We start from the raw sequence: 14,250 nt of genomic DNA, 5'->3' as shown, positions 1-14,250 counted from the left end.
GGTAATAACCACTTAGCTGTTTTTTTTTTCTGTTTAGCAGCAATTGTATTAACTTCACATAGATGTTTTTGACGTTTTGGAATTTTTCCTATACATCTGCCCTTCCCAGTGACCTGAGTCAATGTTATCCCTTGATTTTCCTTTCCCCATGTACATTCTGCTGGGTTAGAACCATTTACACGCCTAGCCTTTGTAGTAACTCCCACTGCTTCATAAAAAGGAGGCTTTATCCCATAAAATAGCCAGCAATGTTCTCTTGCAGAATGACTCTAAGAGCAGGGCCATAGAGCCCTGGAGGCCTGTGCGAGCAAGGCAGGGGGTGGCCCCCACAGGTAACTGGAAACCGGACATGGGAGGAGAATGTGGAGGAAGCTGTGTGGGGCTAACCAATACTGTTGTGCCTAGGAGGAGTGGCTGAATACCACTCCTATATATGTGAACTGCGTCACAAATAAAGTAGAAGTTTGCTTATCACCCATATTGGGTTGGCCTGTCTGCTTCTCCTCGCCGCTTACAATGTTCGGTTAGGTTGGGATTGGTGGCATTTCACAACTGGTAACTAGCTTTCATTAATTTCCAAAGAAAGTTGTCTCCATTACTGTCCTTAGGATTTTGAGTGTCATTTAATAGGAGAATCATTGAGTTGTTGGAAATGATTGTGTCATTTTTAACCCCCACTTTGTCTATTTTAGGAATTTCCTCTGATGGTTTTTCTGCTACTACGCTCTTAGGTCCTACGGGTTTAGGATCTTGTGGGATTGGTTCCTTCTTTATTAAAATGAGGACCCCACTATCGGCTCCTGGTTCCTTATAAGGCCCCCATTGTACCCTTAAAAACTTGTCCGGATTTCCAGAGATGAAATCTGAGGCTGTTGTTTCGCATCCTCAGTAGGCACAATAATATTCCCCGGGGTGATTACAATATCCTCTTCCTGGATTCGAACTTGGGCAGAAGTAAAATCCCACATGATCTAAACATGGGCTTCTAGGTACTAGTTGACAGAGGCTAGCAGTAAATGTGGGCCCTCCTGATGTGGTTATACTTTGGACTACTTGTTAATCTTCCCATCTGTACAAGGTCCACTTGAAAGGTTGATGGACATATCCTTTTACCGGGATTAATGTCCATCCCCATATCCATTAGATGATCCAGAAAATTGGTGGGTTACCTCCTCTCATAAATCCAGATTTCCAATTCTTCCCTTGAAATTTGTTAGGGGTCTTACTACCCACCTGGCCCATCACCTCTTTCCACCCTAAACTTTTGGTAACTATGGCTCCCCACCTTAGTACGTCTCTGCCTCCATCACCTACTCCGTTGCCTGGAACAGCGAGGTCATTTTTCTTCTTGGCGGCAGCAGTCTTAGTCTTCAGGGGCTCAGCCATAGTTGAATCCTAATATCCTTGAGGGCAGAGTTTAGGGCTCTCGGGTATATGTTCCCCTTGTTCCAATCATCTCCCCTTTTGGATATAGGTAGCCGCCCTTAAAGGCACTTATGAGCCCACCAATTTTCTGATTCTCAATAATCAATTTTTATTCCTGGTTTTCCTTTGTTTCCAATAACCTGTACCATCTCCGGGGATATCTTACATCCTCGGGGCAATTTTTGAACAGTTGATCTTTCTGCTCCTGAGTCCACTAGGAACTCAACTTCTTGTTGCCAGGGACCCACTTTTAATTTTATCAAGGGCTCTGTTCTTTCTTGAGTCATATCCTGGGTTCAGCAGTAGCAGTCATGTTTCTCCTTTGTGGTAGCTGGTGCAGTGCTGTGTTTTGACTTCCAGCCTGGGAACAATGTTGGTGAAACTGATGGTTTTGGTTGTTGCTAAGTGATGTTTACCCTGACCAAGGACTTTGTGAGGCTCATGCTCTGCCAGGGAGGAGGGGAAGCTGTGAGGAAGCAGAGATGGGGCGCCTGACCCAGGCTAGCCAAGGAGGTATTCCATACCACAGCACGTAATGCCCGGGGTGGGGGGTAACTGGGAGTTACCCGTAAGGACACGGGCTTCTGGGTGGGACTTGTTTCTTGGCTGGTGGTATCGTATTCTCTTCCCTTGTTATTTTCTCGTATCATTGTTGTAGTTGGTAGTAGCGGTGGTGATTTGTGTTGTACATTGGTTGCTGGACTGTTCTTGTTTCAACCCGTAGGAGTTGCACCCTTTCGATCCTTCTCCCCGTTCCTCCGGGAGCGGGGAAGGGGAGAGCCCCGGTGGGGGGAGGGGGCCTCGATTGCTGTCAGCCTGGCACCACTCACTGGGAGTGAGTGAACAAATTGCCTGACTGGGTTTAAACCACGACAGTTCTTTTTGGCGCCCAACGTGGGGCACGAGGGGTTGAGATAATGACAGATCTGACTGGATTGATAGTCACTCGTCACAATGCTGATTTATTAGCTCTCAAGGTTGTTCCTCTTGATCTCACAGTTTCAGTATATCGTATCTTACTTCCATCCGGTATTTGCTGTATTAGTGTTTTTCAAGTGTGGGGCTTGGACTAAGGTTTTTATCCCATTGTACTTTATGGTAATGACTTGTAATACAATAGAATCATTGATCATGAAACTGATCTGGCTTATGTTCCCAGTGTGGTCACCACCTTTATACTTTGGGAGGTATATAATAGAAGTGCTTAGCAATTACACATCTTTTTTCTCCTTCTCAGGTGCTCAACCTGTGAAGGAGACATCCTTTTACCCTCCCAGTCGTCCCCCCAGACCATTTACATTTGAGAGTTTTGAATTTTTTGAATGGCCTTCTAATGCTGTTGAGACTTGTTTGCTGATGGTGATGGGAATCACCATGCTAGAACGCATACAGAGTGTGTTTTGCCCACTACTGATTTCAAGAGTTAAGCAGAGTCAGGTTTGGGTCTTGTCTGGGGTCAAATGACGATGTAGGAGGACCAAGAGATTTTCCCAGAGGCTGGACAGCCTTGAGTGGCAGGGTGTGTGGGATAGTATGGGCAAGTATCTAGGTCAGTGGGCCCCTCCAGTACTTTGGAATTTCACTACCGAACAACTGCAAAATCCAGAAGAATTAGTAAAACACTTAAATGAGGTGTGTGGTCATTCTGGCCATACCAGAGATGGACAAATCATGGCAACGTGCTGGGGCTTGGCCTATGCTTACCGGGCCTTGTTCAACACTATCCAGCACCTTCAAAAGGAAAAGAATGTCAGCGGATCTGAGGGCAAAGCAACAGTAAGCGCAGCTACCCCAGTGGCAAGTACAGCAGCTGCTCAAACTTCGACTGTAACAGACAGCGCGGTTACCCCAGCTCCAAGCACAGCAGCTGCACCACCCCCAGCAACAAGTACAGTTGCTACTCAAACCACAGTGATAATTACTACAGCCAAACCAGAGGACCAATTTGTCCCAATATCGGTTGCCCTTGTACGCGAGGGAACAAGCAAAAAGGAGGAAAGAAGGGTGAAGCAAGATGAAGAACCAATGAATTCACCACCCAGTCCAGAATCTGATCAGGAGTCATCATCACATGACGAAGAAGAAGAAGAAGAGGTATCTTCTTGGCCTCGGACCTCAACCGAGCTGCGGAATATGCGAAAAGATTTTACCCGTCAACCAGGGGAGCACATCATCAGCTGGTTACTCCGATGCTGGGACAATGGGGCCGATGGTCACGAACTAGAAGGTCCAGAAGCCAAGCAGCTGGGATCACTTGCTAGAGAAGGGGGAATTGACAAAGCAATTGCAAGAGAGAAAAAGTCCCTCAGTGTTTGGAGGCAGCTCTTGGCATCTGTGAAAGAAAGGTTTCCATACAAGGACGATGTTACGAGTCGTTCGGCCAAGTGGACTACTATAGACAAAGTCATCCAGTCTCTGAGGGAATCAGCCATTGTAGAGATGATCTATCACATCAAGCCGAATAATGGGGATACACCCATAGATCCAGATGAAGTTGAATGTACAGAGCCCCTGACACCCCTAACCTTCCTTGAACATCTTCTCATCCATCATCCTCTTTCTACATTCTTAACATGTCCTTTTCCTCCACAGTAGAAACAAAGCACTGTTCCTCGCTCTTTTTCCCTTGGAGGCCTCCGGGGTCCCGATCCCGATTGTCGGGATTCAGGCTCCTTCCTAGGAGGGGGTACCCTCTGTCCTTCTCTGACCACTGCTACCAGCATTCTAGCCTGCTTCTTTTGTGTCTCCTCTTCCCTTCGAACATATACCTTCTGAGCTTCTCTCAGTAGTTCATCTAAACCACGGTCCTGCCAATCTTCTATTTTTTCCAGCTTCTTCCTAATATCCATCCATGATTTAGGTACAAATTGTGTTTTTAGTAAGGCTTGCCCTACCGGAGTACTAGGATCTAGCCCTGAATAAAGTTGGAGATTTTTTCTAAGTAAGTCTCTCTAACCATTCCGTAGGGGTTTCATCCTTCTTAGTGGCTCCTGGATTGATGGGTACACCCATACTTTATACAGCATATATGCTCACATACTTCTCTACCTGGACCTATAAGCAAGGGAAATACACAGGCTGATAGGCTTGCAGGTATTACGGTCTTACCTGACAGTTTTGCACAAGCTTGCTTATCCCATGTATTTTATAATCAAAATGCAAAAGCTCTGCAACGTGCTTTTCAGCTGACTCAGGACCAGGCGAAGAAACTCATAAAATCATGTCCTGATTATCAACAAGTTTTGCCCACACCAATGATTGGAACTAATCCTTGTGGTCTTTTGTCGCTTGAAATTTGGCAGACAGATGTTTCTCATGTACCAGTATTTGGCAAATACAAATATGTCCATGATTCTGTCGATACTTTTTCATCTTGTATTTATGCATCGGTACATTCAGGTGAAAAGGCCAAAGATGCTTGTTGACATTTTATTACAGCTTTTTCTACCCTGGGAGTTCCAAAAACCATAAAAACATATAATGGCCCAGGTTATATAGCACACAAAACACAAGCATTTCTTCAACAGTGGGGAATTCAACATGCCACAGGTATTCTGCATTCTCCCACAGGCCAAGCCATTACTGAACGCACACATAGCACCCTTAAAACTATGTTGCAGAAACAAAAAAGGAGGAGTTCAGGGTTAACCCCATGAGAATGTATAGAGAAATTTTGTTATGTTTTGAATTTTTTAAATTGCTGGACGGAGGATGGATCTCATATACAGCACCATTTTGGGGGTTCTAAGAATTCTGAACAAGGGGAAGCTCAGGTTAAAGTATGTAATCTTGAAACTTATGAATGGGAAGGCCTGTTCCCTTTAATAACCTGGGGATGAGGGTATGCTTGTGTTTCCACAAATAAAGGACCTTGTTGGGTGCCTGCATGATGGATTCTTCCTGCCTTGTCTTCTGTCTCTTCATCACAAGAGGACTGACTCTACCGTGGTTTCCCGCCCAGCCGAAAGAGAACATTAGCCAATGCGACAGGACAAGACACCCTGTGCCTGTCGGTTGCCACCCCTACAAATCCTTTCAGACTGCTGTGCCAGCCTCAAATCCTGTGGACACGTGGGATGGCTGGGTAGTATAACAACACAGCCACAAGAAATTGATATGTTAAGATCTGTAAAAATGGATATGTATCTGTGCCCTGGGTTCAGCAGTAGCAGTCATTTTTCTCCTTCTTAGTAGATGGTGCAGTGCTGTGGTTTTCACTTTCAGCCTGGGAACAGCGCTGATACCACCAATGTTTTTAGTTGTTGCTAAGTCCTGTTTCCTCTGACCGAGGACTTTGAGAGTCTCATGCTCTGCCAGGGAGGAGGGGAAGCCGGTAGGAAGCAGAGACAGGAAACCTGACCCAAACTAACCAAAGAGGTATTCCATACCACAGCAGATCATGCCCACTATATAAACTGGGGGCAGTTACCTGGAAGGGTGTGATCACTGCTGGGTCGGGCTGGGTCTTGGTCAGTGGGTGGTGAGGAGTTGTATTCTCTTCCCTTGTTATTTCCCTTATCATTATTATTATTGGTGGTAGCAGCAGTGGTTTCTGTTATACCTTAGTTACTGGCTTGTTCTTATCTCAACCCGTGGGAGTTACATTCTTTTGATTCTCCTCCCCATCCCTCCAGGAGTGGGGGGGGGGGAGGAAAGAGGGGAAGTGAGAGAGTGAGCTGAGTGGCTGACTGGCCTTAAACCATGACACCCAGTCATCCAGGATTTCTAGAAGTCATCATGGACTGGCCAGAGGGCAAAGATTTTGGAATGTTACCAGAGGAGGAGGTGATGCGTGCTGAAGAGGCCCTACCATATAAAAAACTGTCAGAAAGTGAAAAGCAATGTTCCTTGTTTACTGATGGGTCCTGCCGTATTGTGGGAAAGCATCGGAGATGGAAGGCAGCCATATAAAGTCCCAGATGACAAGTTCCAGAAACTGCTGGAGGAGAGGGTGAATTGAGTCAGTTTGCTGAGGTGAAAGCCATCCAGCTGGCCCTGGACATTGCTGAATGAGAAAAGTGGCCAGTACTTTATCTCTATACTGACTCATGGATGGTGGCAAATGCCCTGTGGGGGTGGCTGCATCAATGGAAGCAGAGCAATTGGCAATGCAGAGGTAAAGCCATCTGGGCTGCTGCACTGTGGCAAGATATCGCTCCCTGCGTACAGAACCTGGTGGTGAAGGCATGCCATGTAGGTGCTCATGTACCCAAGAGTCAGGCCACTGAGGAACACCAGAACAACCAACAGGCAGATAAAGCTGCTAAGATTGAAATGGCTCAGATGGACTTAGATTGGCAACATAAAGGTGAATTATTTTTGGCCCGGTGAGCCCATGACACTTCAGGCCATCAGGGAAGAGATGCAACATATAGATGGGCCCGTGATCGAGGGGTGGATTTAACAGTGGACACTATTGCCCAGGTTATTCATGAATGTGAAACGTGCTGCAATTAAGCAAGCCAAGCAGTTAAAGCCTCTCTGGTATGGAGGATGATGGCTGAAGTACAAATATGGGGAGGCCTGGCAGATTGACTATATCACACTCCCACCACCCTGCCAAGGCAAGCGCCATGTGCTTAGCATGGTGGAAACAACTACCGGATGGCTGGAAACGTACGCTGTGCCCCACACCACTGCCCGGAACACTATCCTGGGCCTTGAGAAACAGATGCTGAGGCAACATGGCACCTCAGAGAGAACTGAGTCAGACAATGGGACTCATTTCTGGAACAACCTTATAGACACATGGGCCAAAGAGCATGGCATTGAGTAGGTATATCACATCTCCTACCATGCACCAGCCTCTGGGAAAATCGAACGGTACAATGGGCTATTAAAAACTACACTGAGAGCAATGGGTGGTGGGACTTTCAAACATTGGGATACACATTTACCAAAAGCCACCTGGTTGGTCAACACTAGGGGATCTGCCAAAAGGGCTGGCCCACCCCAGTCAGAACTTTTCCATACTGTAGAAGGGGATAAAGTTCCTGTGGTGCACATGAAGAATTTGCTGGGGAAGACAGTCTGGGTTATTCCTGCTTCAGATAAAGGCAAACCCACTTGTGGGATTGCTTTGGCCAGGGACCTGGATATACTTGGTGGGTAATGCGGGAAGATGAGAAGTCCGATGTGCACCTCAAGGGGATTTGATTTTAGGGGAAAACAGCCAATGAACTCAATGTTATGCTGTTGTCTGTTATGTAGCACTTGTATAGCCCATCAACTAGATGTCTTCAGGTCATCAGCAACTGGCCCTGACTTCCCTCTGACTATCCTTCCAAGAAAGAATAAACTCTGATGAAACCAGACGAGCTCATCAGTGACCAGACGAGTTCTGCGGTGTCATCAGCAGGCAACAATACCACACTTTCTCACCATCTCTCCTACTCTGAAAACCTATTACAAGAGATGGAGCCCGACACCATGGACTGGATGAGCTCAGCAGCTTTATAGGGATTGGTCCATGCACTAAGGAATGTTATCTCTCTCTTTGTGTCTGTGTGGATATTCATATATATATATATATGAGACAAGAGTGATGGTATATTGAAAAATGTGGGATCTGAGCATGATGTGAATGGTATGAAATAAGGGGTGGATAGTGTCCTAGGTTCAGCAGTAGCAGTCATTTTTTTCAGTCTTAATAGCTGGTGCAGTGCTGAGATTCTGACTCTCGGCCTGGGAACAGCACTCATAACACCAATGTTTTTAGTTGGTGCTAATTAATGTTTACTCTGACCAAGGACTTTCTGTGTCTCATGCTCTGCCAGGGAGGAGGGGAAGCTGGGAGGAAGCAGAGACAGGACACCTGATCCAAACTAGCCAAAGAGGTTTTCCATACCATAGTACGTCATTTCCAGTATAGAAACTGGGGGCAGTTACCCAGAAGGGCTAGATCACTGCTCGGTCGGGCTGGGTGTCAGTCGGCGGGTGGTGAGGGGTTGTATTCTCTTCCCTTGTTATTTCCCTTATCATTATCTTTATTGGTGGTACCAACAGTGGGTTTGTGTTATACCTTAGTTACTGGACTGTTCTTATCTCAACCTGTGGGAGTTACATTCTTTCGATTCTCCTCCCCATTCCTCCAGGAGCAGGGGGGAGTGAGTGAGCGGCTGTGTGGTTCTGGGTTGCCAGCTGGGCTTAAACCATGACTGTTCATCTGTCAGCAATCCTTGTTATAATACACAGCAGTTCCTCACTCCAGTCCTTGAGACAATGGACAGTGGAGTCTCATGTCAGCTCCTCATTCCCATTTTCCAGACAGTGCACCAAAACCCCTCACACCAATCTTTGAGACAATGGGCGATGGAGTATGATTTTGGTTCAGTGTTTCACAGGTACATTGGGTCACATCATCTAGATCATTAATGAAGGTGTTGAACAGGATTGGACTCAGGACTGACAACTAGGGTACACCTCTAATTACTAGCCTCCATCTAGAACATGTGCTGCACATCATCACCCTCTGGCCCTGACTCTTCAGCCTTTTTTCATTTCACCTCTCTATTTGCTCCTCCATCCCATACTTCTCCAGCTTCTCCATGATGATCTTACGGGAGACAGTGCTGAAAGCCTTCCTCAGTCTGTTGCAGATTACCTTAAGTTTTACTGAATCTTTCTATATTTTGTGTTTGATTATGAAGCAGTTATCTATAAGAACATCTTGATTTAAGAAGTTAGCCGCTATGTTAGCATGGGATACAGTTTTAACTTAGAAATTGGATGCTGTGTGGCTTGAAGTCCTTCTTCTCTGTGACATGCCCTTACTCTCTAGAGCATAACGAAAACACCTAGGGTCTACTGTATATAGGATGAATTATGTGACAACCTGGCAAGGTAGAAATCTAGCTGGCAAACTTGGCAACAAAACTTACTTTTAAGGTGACCTGAAGTAAACTTCCTTCATTATAATACTAAAAAACACACCCACAGATTGAGAATACCCTTGCTCAAGTGAAGACCCTTCCCCCACGCAAGAGTAGTAGCTAGTAGGGAATGACACTGCAGATACTGCAGTCAGGTGAACTTCCCGATGACTGGAAAAAGGGAAATATAACCCCCATTTTCAAGAAGGGGAAAATGGATGACCCAGGAAATTACAGAGCAGTCTCACCTCTGTGCCTGGAAAAATCTTGGTGCAGGTTCTCCTGGAAGGCATGCTAAGGCACATGAAAAACAACAAGGTGCTTGGTGACAGCCAGCATGGCTTCACTAAGGGGAAATCCTGCCTGACCAATTTGGTGGCCTTCTAGGATGGGGCTACAGAACTGATGGACAGGGGTAGAGCAGCTGACATCATCTACCAGGACTTGTGCAAAGCATCCAACACTGAACCACATGACATCATTGTCTCTGAATTGGAGAGACATCAATTTGATGTATGTACCACTGGGTGGATAAGGAACCGGCTGGATAGCTGTGTGCAAAGAGATGTGGTCAATGGCTCAATGTCCAGCTGGAGACCAGTAACAAGTGGTGTCCCTCAGGGATCAGTGTTTGGTCCAGTCTTGTTCAACATCTTTGTTGGTGACATGGACAGTGGGATTGAGTGCACCCTCAGCAAGTTTGCTGATGACACCAAGCTGTGTGGTTCAGTTGATATGCTGGAGAGAAGGAATGCCATCCAGAGGGACCTCGACACACTTGTGAGGTGGGCTAATGCCACCTTATGAAGTTTAACCATGACAAGTGCAAGGTCCTGCACCTGGGTCAGAGTAATCCCAGGCACAGCTACAGGTTGGGCAGAGAAGAGATTCAGAGCAGCCCTGTGGAGAAGGACTTGGGGGTGTTGGTTGATGAGAAAATGAACATGAGCTGCCTGTGTGCACTCGCAGCCCAGAAAGCCAACCATATCCTGGGCAGCATCAAATGGAGCGTGACCAGCAGGTTGAAGGAGGTGATCCTGCCCCTGTACTCTGCTCTCGTGAGACTTCACTTGGAGTGCTGCGTACAGTTCTGGTGTCTTAGAATAGAATAGTTAGTTAGGGTTGGAAAGGACCTTAAGATCATCTAGGTCCAACCCTCCTGCTATGGGCAGGGACACCTCACACTAAACCATGTCACACAAGGCTCTGTCCAACCTAGCCTTGAACACCGCCAGGGATGGAGCATTCACAACTTCCCTGGGCAACCCATTCCAGTGCCTCAACACCCTTATAGTAAAGAACTTATTCCTTATATCCAATCTAAACTTCGCCTGTTTAAGTTTTAATCCATTACCCTTTGTCCTATCACAGTCACAGTATCACAGTATGCTAGAGATTGGAAGGGACCTCAAAAGATCATCTAGTCCAATCCCCCTGCCGGAGCAGGAACACCTAGATAATGTTACACAGGAATGTGTCCAGGCGGGTTTTGAATGTCTCCAGGGAAGGAGACTCCACAACCTCCCTGGGCAGCCTGTTCCAGTGTTCTGTCACCCTCACTGAGAAGAAGTTTCTTCTCAAGTTTAAGTGGAACCTCTTGTGTTCCAGTTTGTACCCAGTCCCTAGTGAAGAATCCCTCTCCAGCATCCTTGTAGGCCCCCTTCAGATCCTGGAAGGCTGCTATGAGGTCTCCACACTGCCTTCTCTTCTCGAAGCTGAACAGCCCCAACTTTCTCAGCTTGTCTTCATACGGGAGGTGCTCCAGTCCCCTGATGTCTAGCTGGAGACCAGTAATGATCCCCTCAGGGATCAGTGTTGGAACCGATCTTGTTCAACATCTTAGATGGTGACATGGACAGGGGGATTGAGTGCGCCCTCAGCAAGTTTGCCAGTGACACAGAGCTGTAAGGTAAGTAGACCACAATAGAGAGAGGCATCCAGTCCCCAAGGGAATCAGTCATTCTAGAGATGATCTATCCATAGGCTGGATGCTGGAAATGCACCTGTAGATCCAAATGAAGTAGAATTTACACAACCCATGTGTCAGAAAGTTACACAGAGTGCGCCATCATCATATGTCCACTTGTTGACATCAATGACCTGGAGTGAGGCAGCACCACCAACAGTGGATGAACTGACTCGTCAACTCCGAGAGATCGAAGACAATCTCACCCCTTCCATCATTTCAGCTGTGGAAAAATTGTCCCAGGAGTTCAAACAATTGAGAGACGATCTATCCAATCTATCCAGATCCCCATGTGTACCATCCCATGTCTTGGCTATTAACAAAACACGCCCTACTGCCTGAGAGAGAGGAGGTACATGCCATGGTCTACACTATGGTTTTACCTGTGGGGTCATGGAGAAGACATGAGAAAGTGGGATGGAATACCTACCTCAGTTCTGGAGTAACAGGTGCGTGAATTGAAGAGGAGAGCAATTTTCAAGGGTGATCCTCCCAATAAAGTTGCTGTTCCAGTCTTTGGTTAGCATGTTCCCAGATGGAGTGGAAGATCTGATTTTACTCCACCTCCTGTGATAAGGAATTCTAATCCCTTTCTACAAGACATAAATGGGAAATCTTATGATCAGTATTAGAGGAGCTCTGCCTCCATCTAGGTGGAATAGAGAGGGACAATTGGGTTTATTGGACTATGTGGATCAGATGGCCTGGCACGTAAGTCACACAGAAGTATAAGGCTCTAGTAGACACTGGTAAACATTGTACCCTGATGCCATCAAGCTGTCAAGGGGTGGAACTCATTTCTATTTCTGGACTGACAGGATGATCCCAACAGCTGACTGTACTGGAGGCTGAAGTCAGCCTAACTGGGAAAGAGTGGTAAAAGCACACCACTATGAGTGGTCCAGAGGCTCCATGCATCTTTGGCATAGATCTTAAGAGAGGGTACATCAAAGACCCAAAAGGGTACTGATAGGCCTTTGGTATAGCTTCCTTGGAGACAGAGGAAATTGAGCAGCTGTCCACCTTGCCTGGTCTCTCAGAGGATCCTTCTGTTGTGGGGCTGCTGAAGGTCGAAGAACAACAAGTGCCAATCACGACCACATCAGTGCACCAGCAGCAATATCACACCAACTGAGACTCCCTGATACCCATCCGTAGGCTGATCCGTAGACTGGAGAGCCTAGGAATGATCAGCAGGACCCACTCACCCTTTAATAGCCCCATATGGGCAGTGCAAAAGTCTAACGGAGAGTGGAGACTAACAGTAGACACCAATGTTTTAGCTGTTGCTAAGTAATGCTTGCCCCGGTCAAGGATTTTTCAGTCTCTCATGCTCTGCCACTGAGAAAGGGCACAAGAAGCCAGGAGGAAGCATAGACAGGACACCTGACCCAAACTAGCCAAAGGGGTATTCCATACCACAGCACATCATGCCCAGTATATAAACTGATGGTAGTTGTCCAGAAGGCTCAGATAGCTGCTTGAGTTGGTCTCAGTATTGGTTGGTGGGTGGTGAGCAATCGTATTGTGCATCACTTGTGTTTATTGATTTTTTTTCTGTTCCCTTTTTAGTTTTGTGTTCTCTCTCCTTGTTACTTCCATCATCATTATTATTACTACTACTATTATTATTATTAGTTTTATATTATACTTTAGTTTTTGGACTGTTCTTATCTCAGCCCATGGGCTTTACATTCTTTCAGTTCTCCTCCCCATGCCTCCGGGAGCGGAGTGTGGGTAGAAGGGCTCAAGTGAGCGAGTGGCTGCGTGGGTCTGAGTTACCAACTTGGCTGAAAGCACAACAGAAATGCAAAAGCATTTAAGAACCCTCTCTCTAAACTTTTTTTGCATCCTTTTGCTTTTAGACTCAAAACATCCCATATAACATGATTTCTGACTTAAATGAAGATTTTGAGAATTGTTACTCTTGAAACAAAATTGAAAACTTTAATTGTTATCATTCAAGCTCTCCCTGTCTCCCGGCCAGACAATCATCCAACATCTGAGGGATCTCCTTGAGCCTCAGGTTCAAAATTATGAACTCGTTACCTACAGTGTTGAATGATCATGATCTTTGTCAAGAAGGAGGAGATCCTCCTCCAGAGCACCACCAACTTCATCAGAGAGTAGCCAGAAGGGAATAAGTCAACCAAAAAAAAAAAAAGTGTTTGCCATCATATGGCTAATTTTTTAGCTTTTATTTTAGCACTTTACTTGGAGGGCTAGGGTTAGGGTTTAGGATTATGATTAGGGTTTAGTATAGTTTTAGATTTATTATTAGGGGTTATGGTGTAGTGTTATGGTTAGAATTATGATTAGTGTTAGCGTTTAGGCTTAAGGGTTAAGGATTGGGTTAGGGTTAGAGTTAGGATTAGGGGTTAGGGCTGTAATGGTTTAAACCCATTCAGACAGCTCATTCACTCACTTCCCCCCCTCTTTCCCTCCCCCTACTCTCAGAGGGACGGAGAAGAGAATCGAAAAGAATGCAACTCCCCCAGGTTGAGATAAGAACAGTTTAGTAACCAAGGTATAACACAAATCACTACTGCTACCACCAATATTAATAATCATAAAGGAAATAACAAGGGAAGAGAATACAACACCTCACCACCAGCCGACCCATAACTTGCCCCCCCTCCAGCCCAACCAAGCACCGACCGATACCTCCTCCAACCCAGCAATCCTACTAGCCCTTCCGGCTAACTCTCAGTTACATCCTGGGCATGACATGCTGTGGTATGGAATACCTCTTTGGTCAGTTTGGGTCAGGTGTCCTGTCTCTGCTTCCTCCTGGCTTCCCCTCCTCCCTGGCAGAGCATGAGGCTCTCAAAGTCCTTGGCGAAACCAAAACATCATTGTTATCAGCTCTGTTCCCAGGCTGAAAGTCAAAACACTGCACTGCACCAGCTACCAAGAAGGAGAAAAATGACTGCTACTGCTGAACCCTGGACAGGGTTTATAGTTAGGTTTAGGTTTTGGGTAAGGTTT

Source organism: Pezoporus flaviventris, unplaced genomic scaffold, assembly GCF_033815535.1.
Source record: "Pezoporus flaviventris isolate CSIRO_AGI_PZ_B2104156 unplaced genomic scaffold, CSIRO_AGI_Pfla_v1 ptg000219l, whole genome shotgun sequence".
Lineage (NCBI taxonomy): Eukaryota > Metazoa > Chordata > Aves > Psittaciformes > Psittacidae > Pezoporus > Pezoporus flaviventris.
This window is presented reverse-complemented; position numbering follows the sequence as displayed.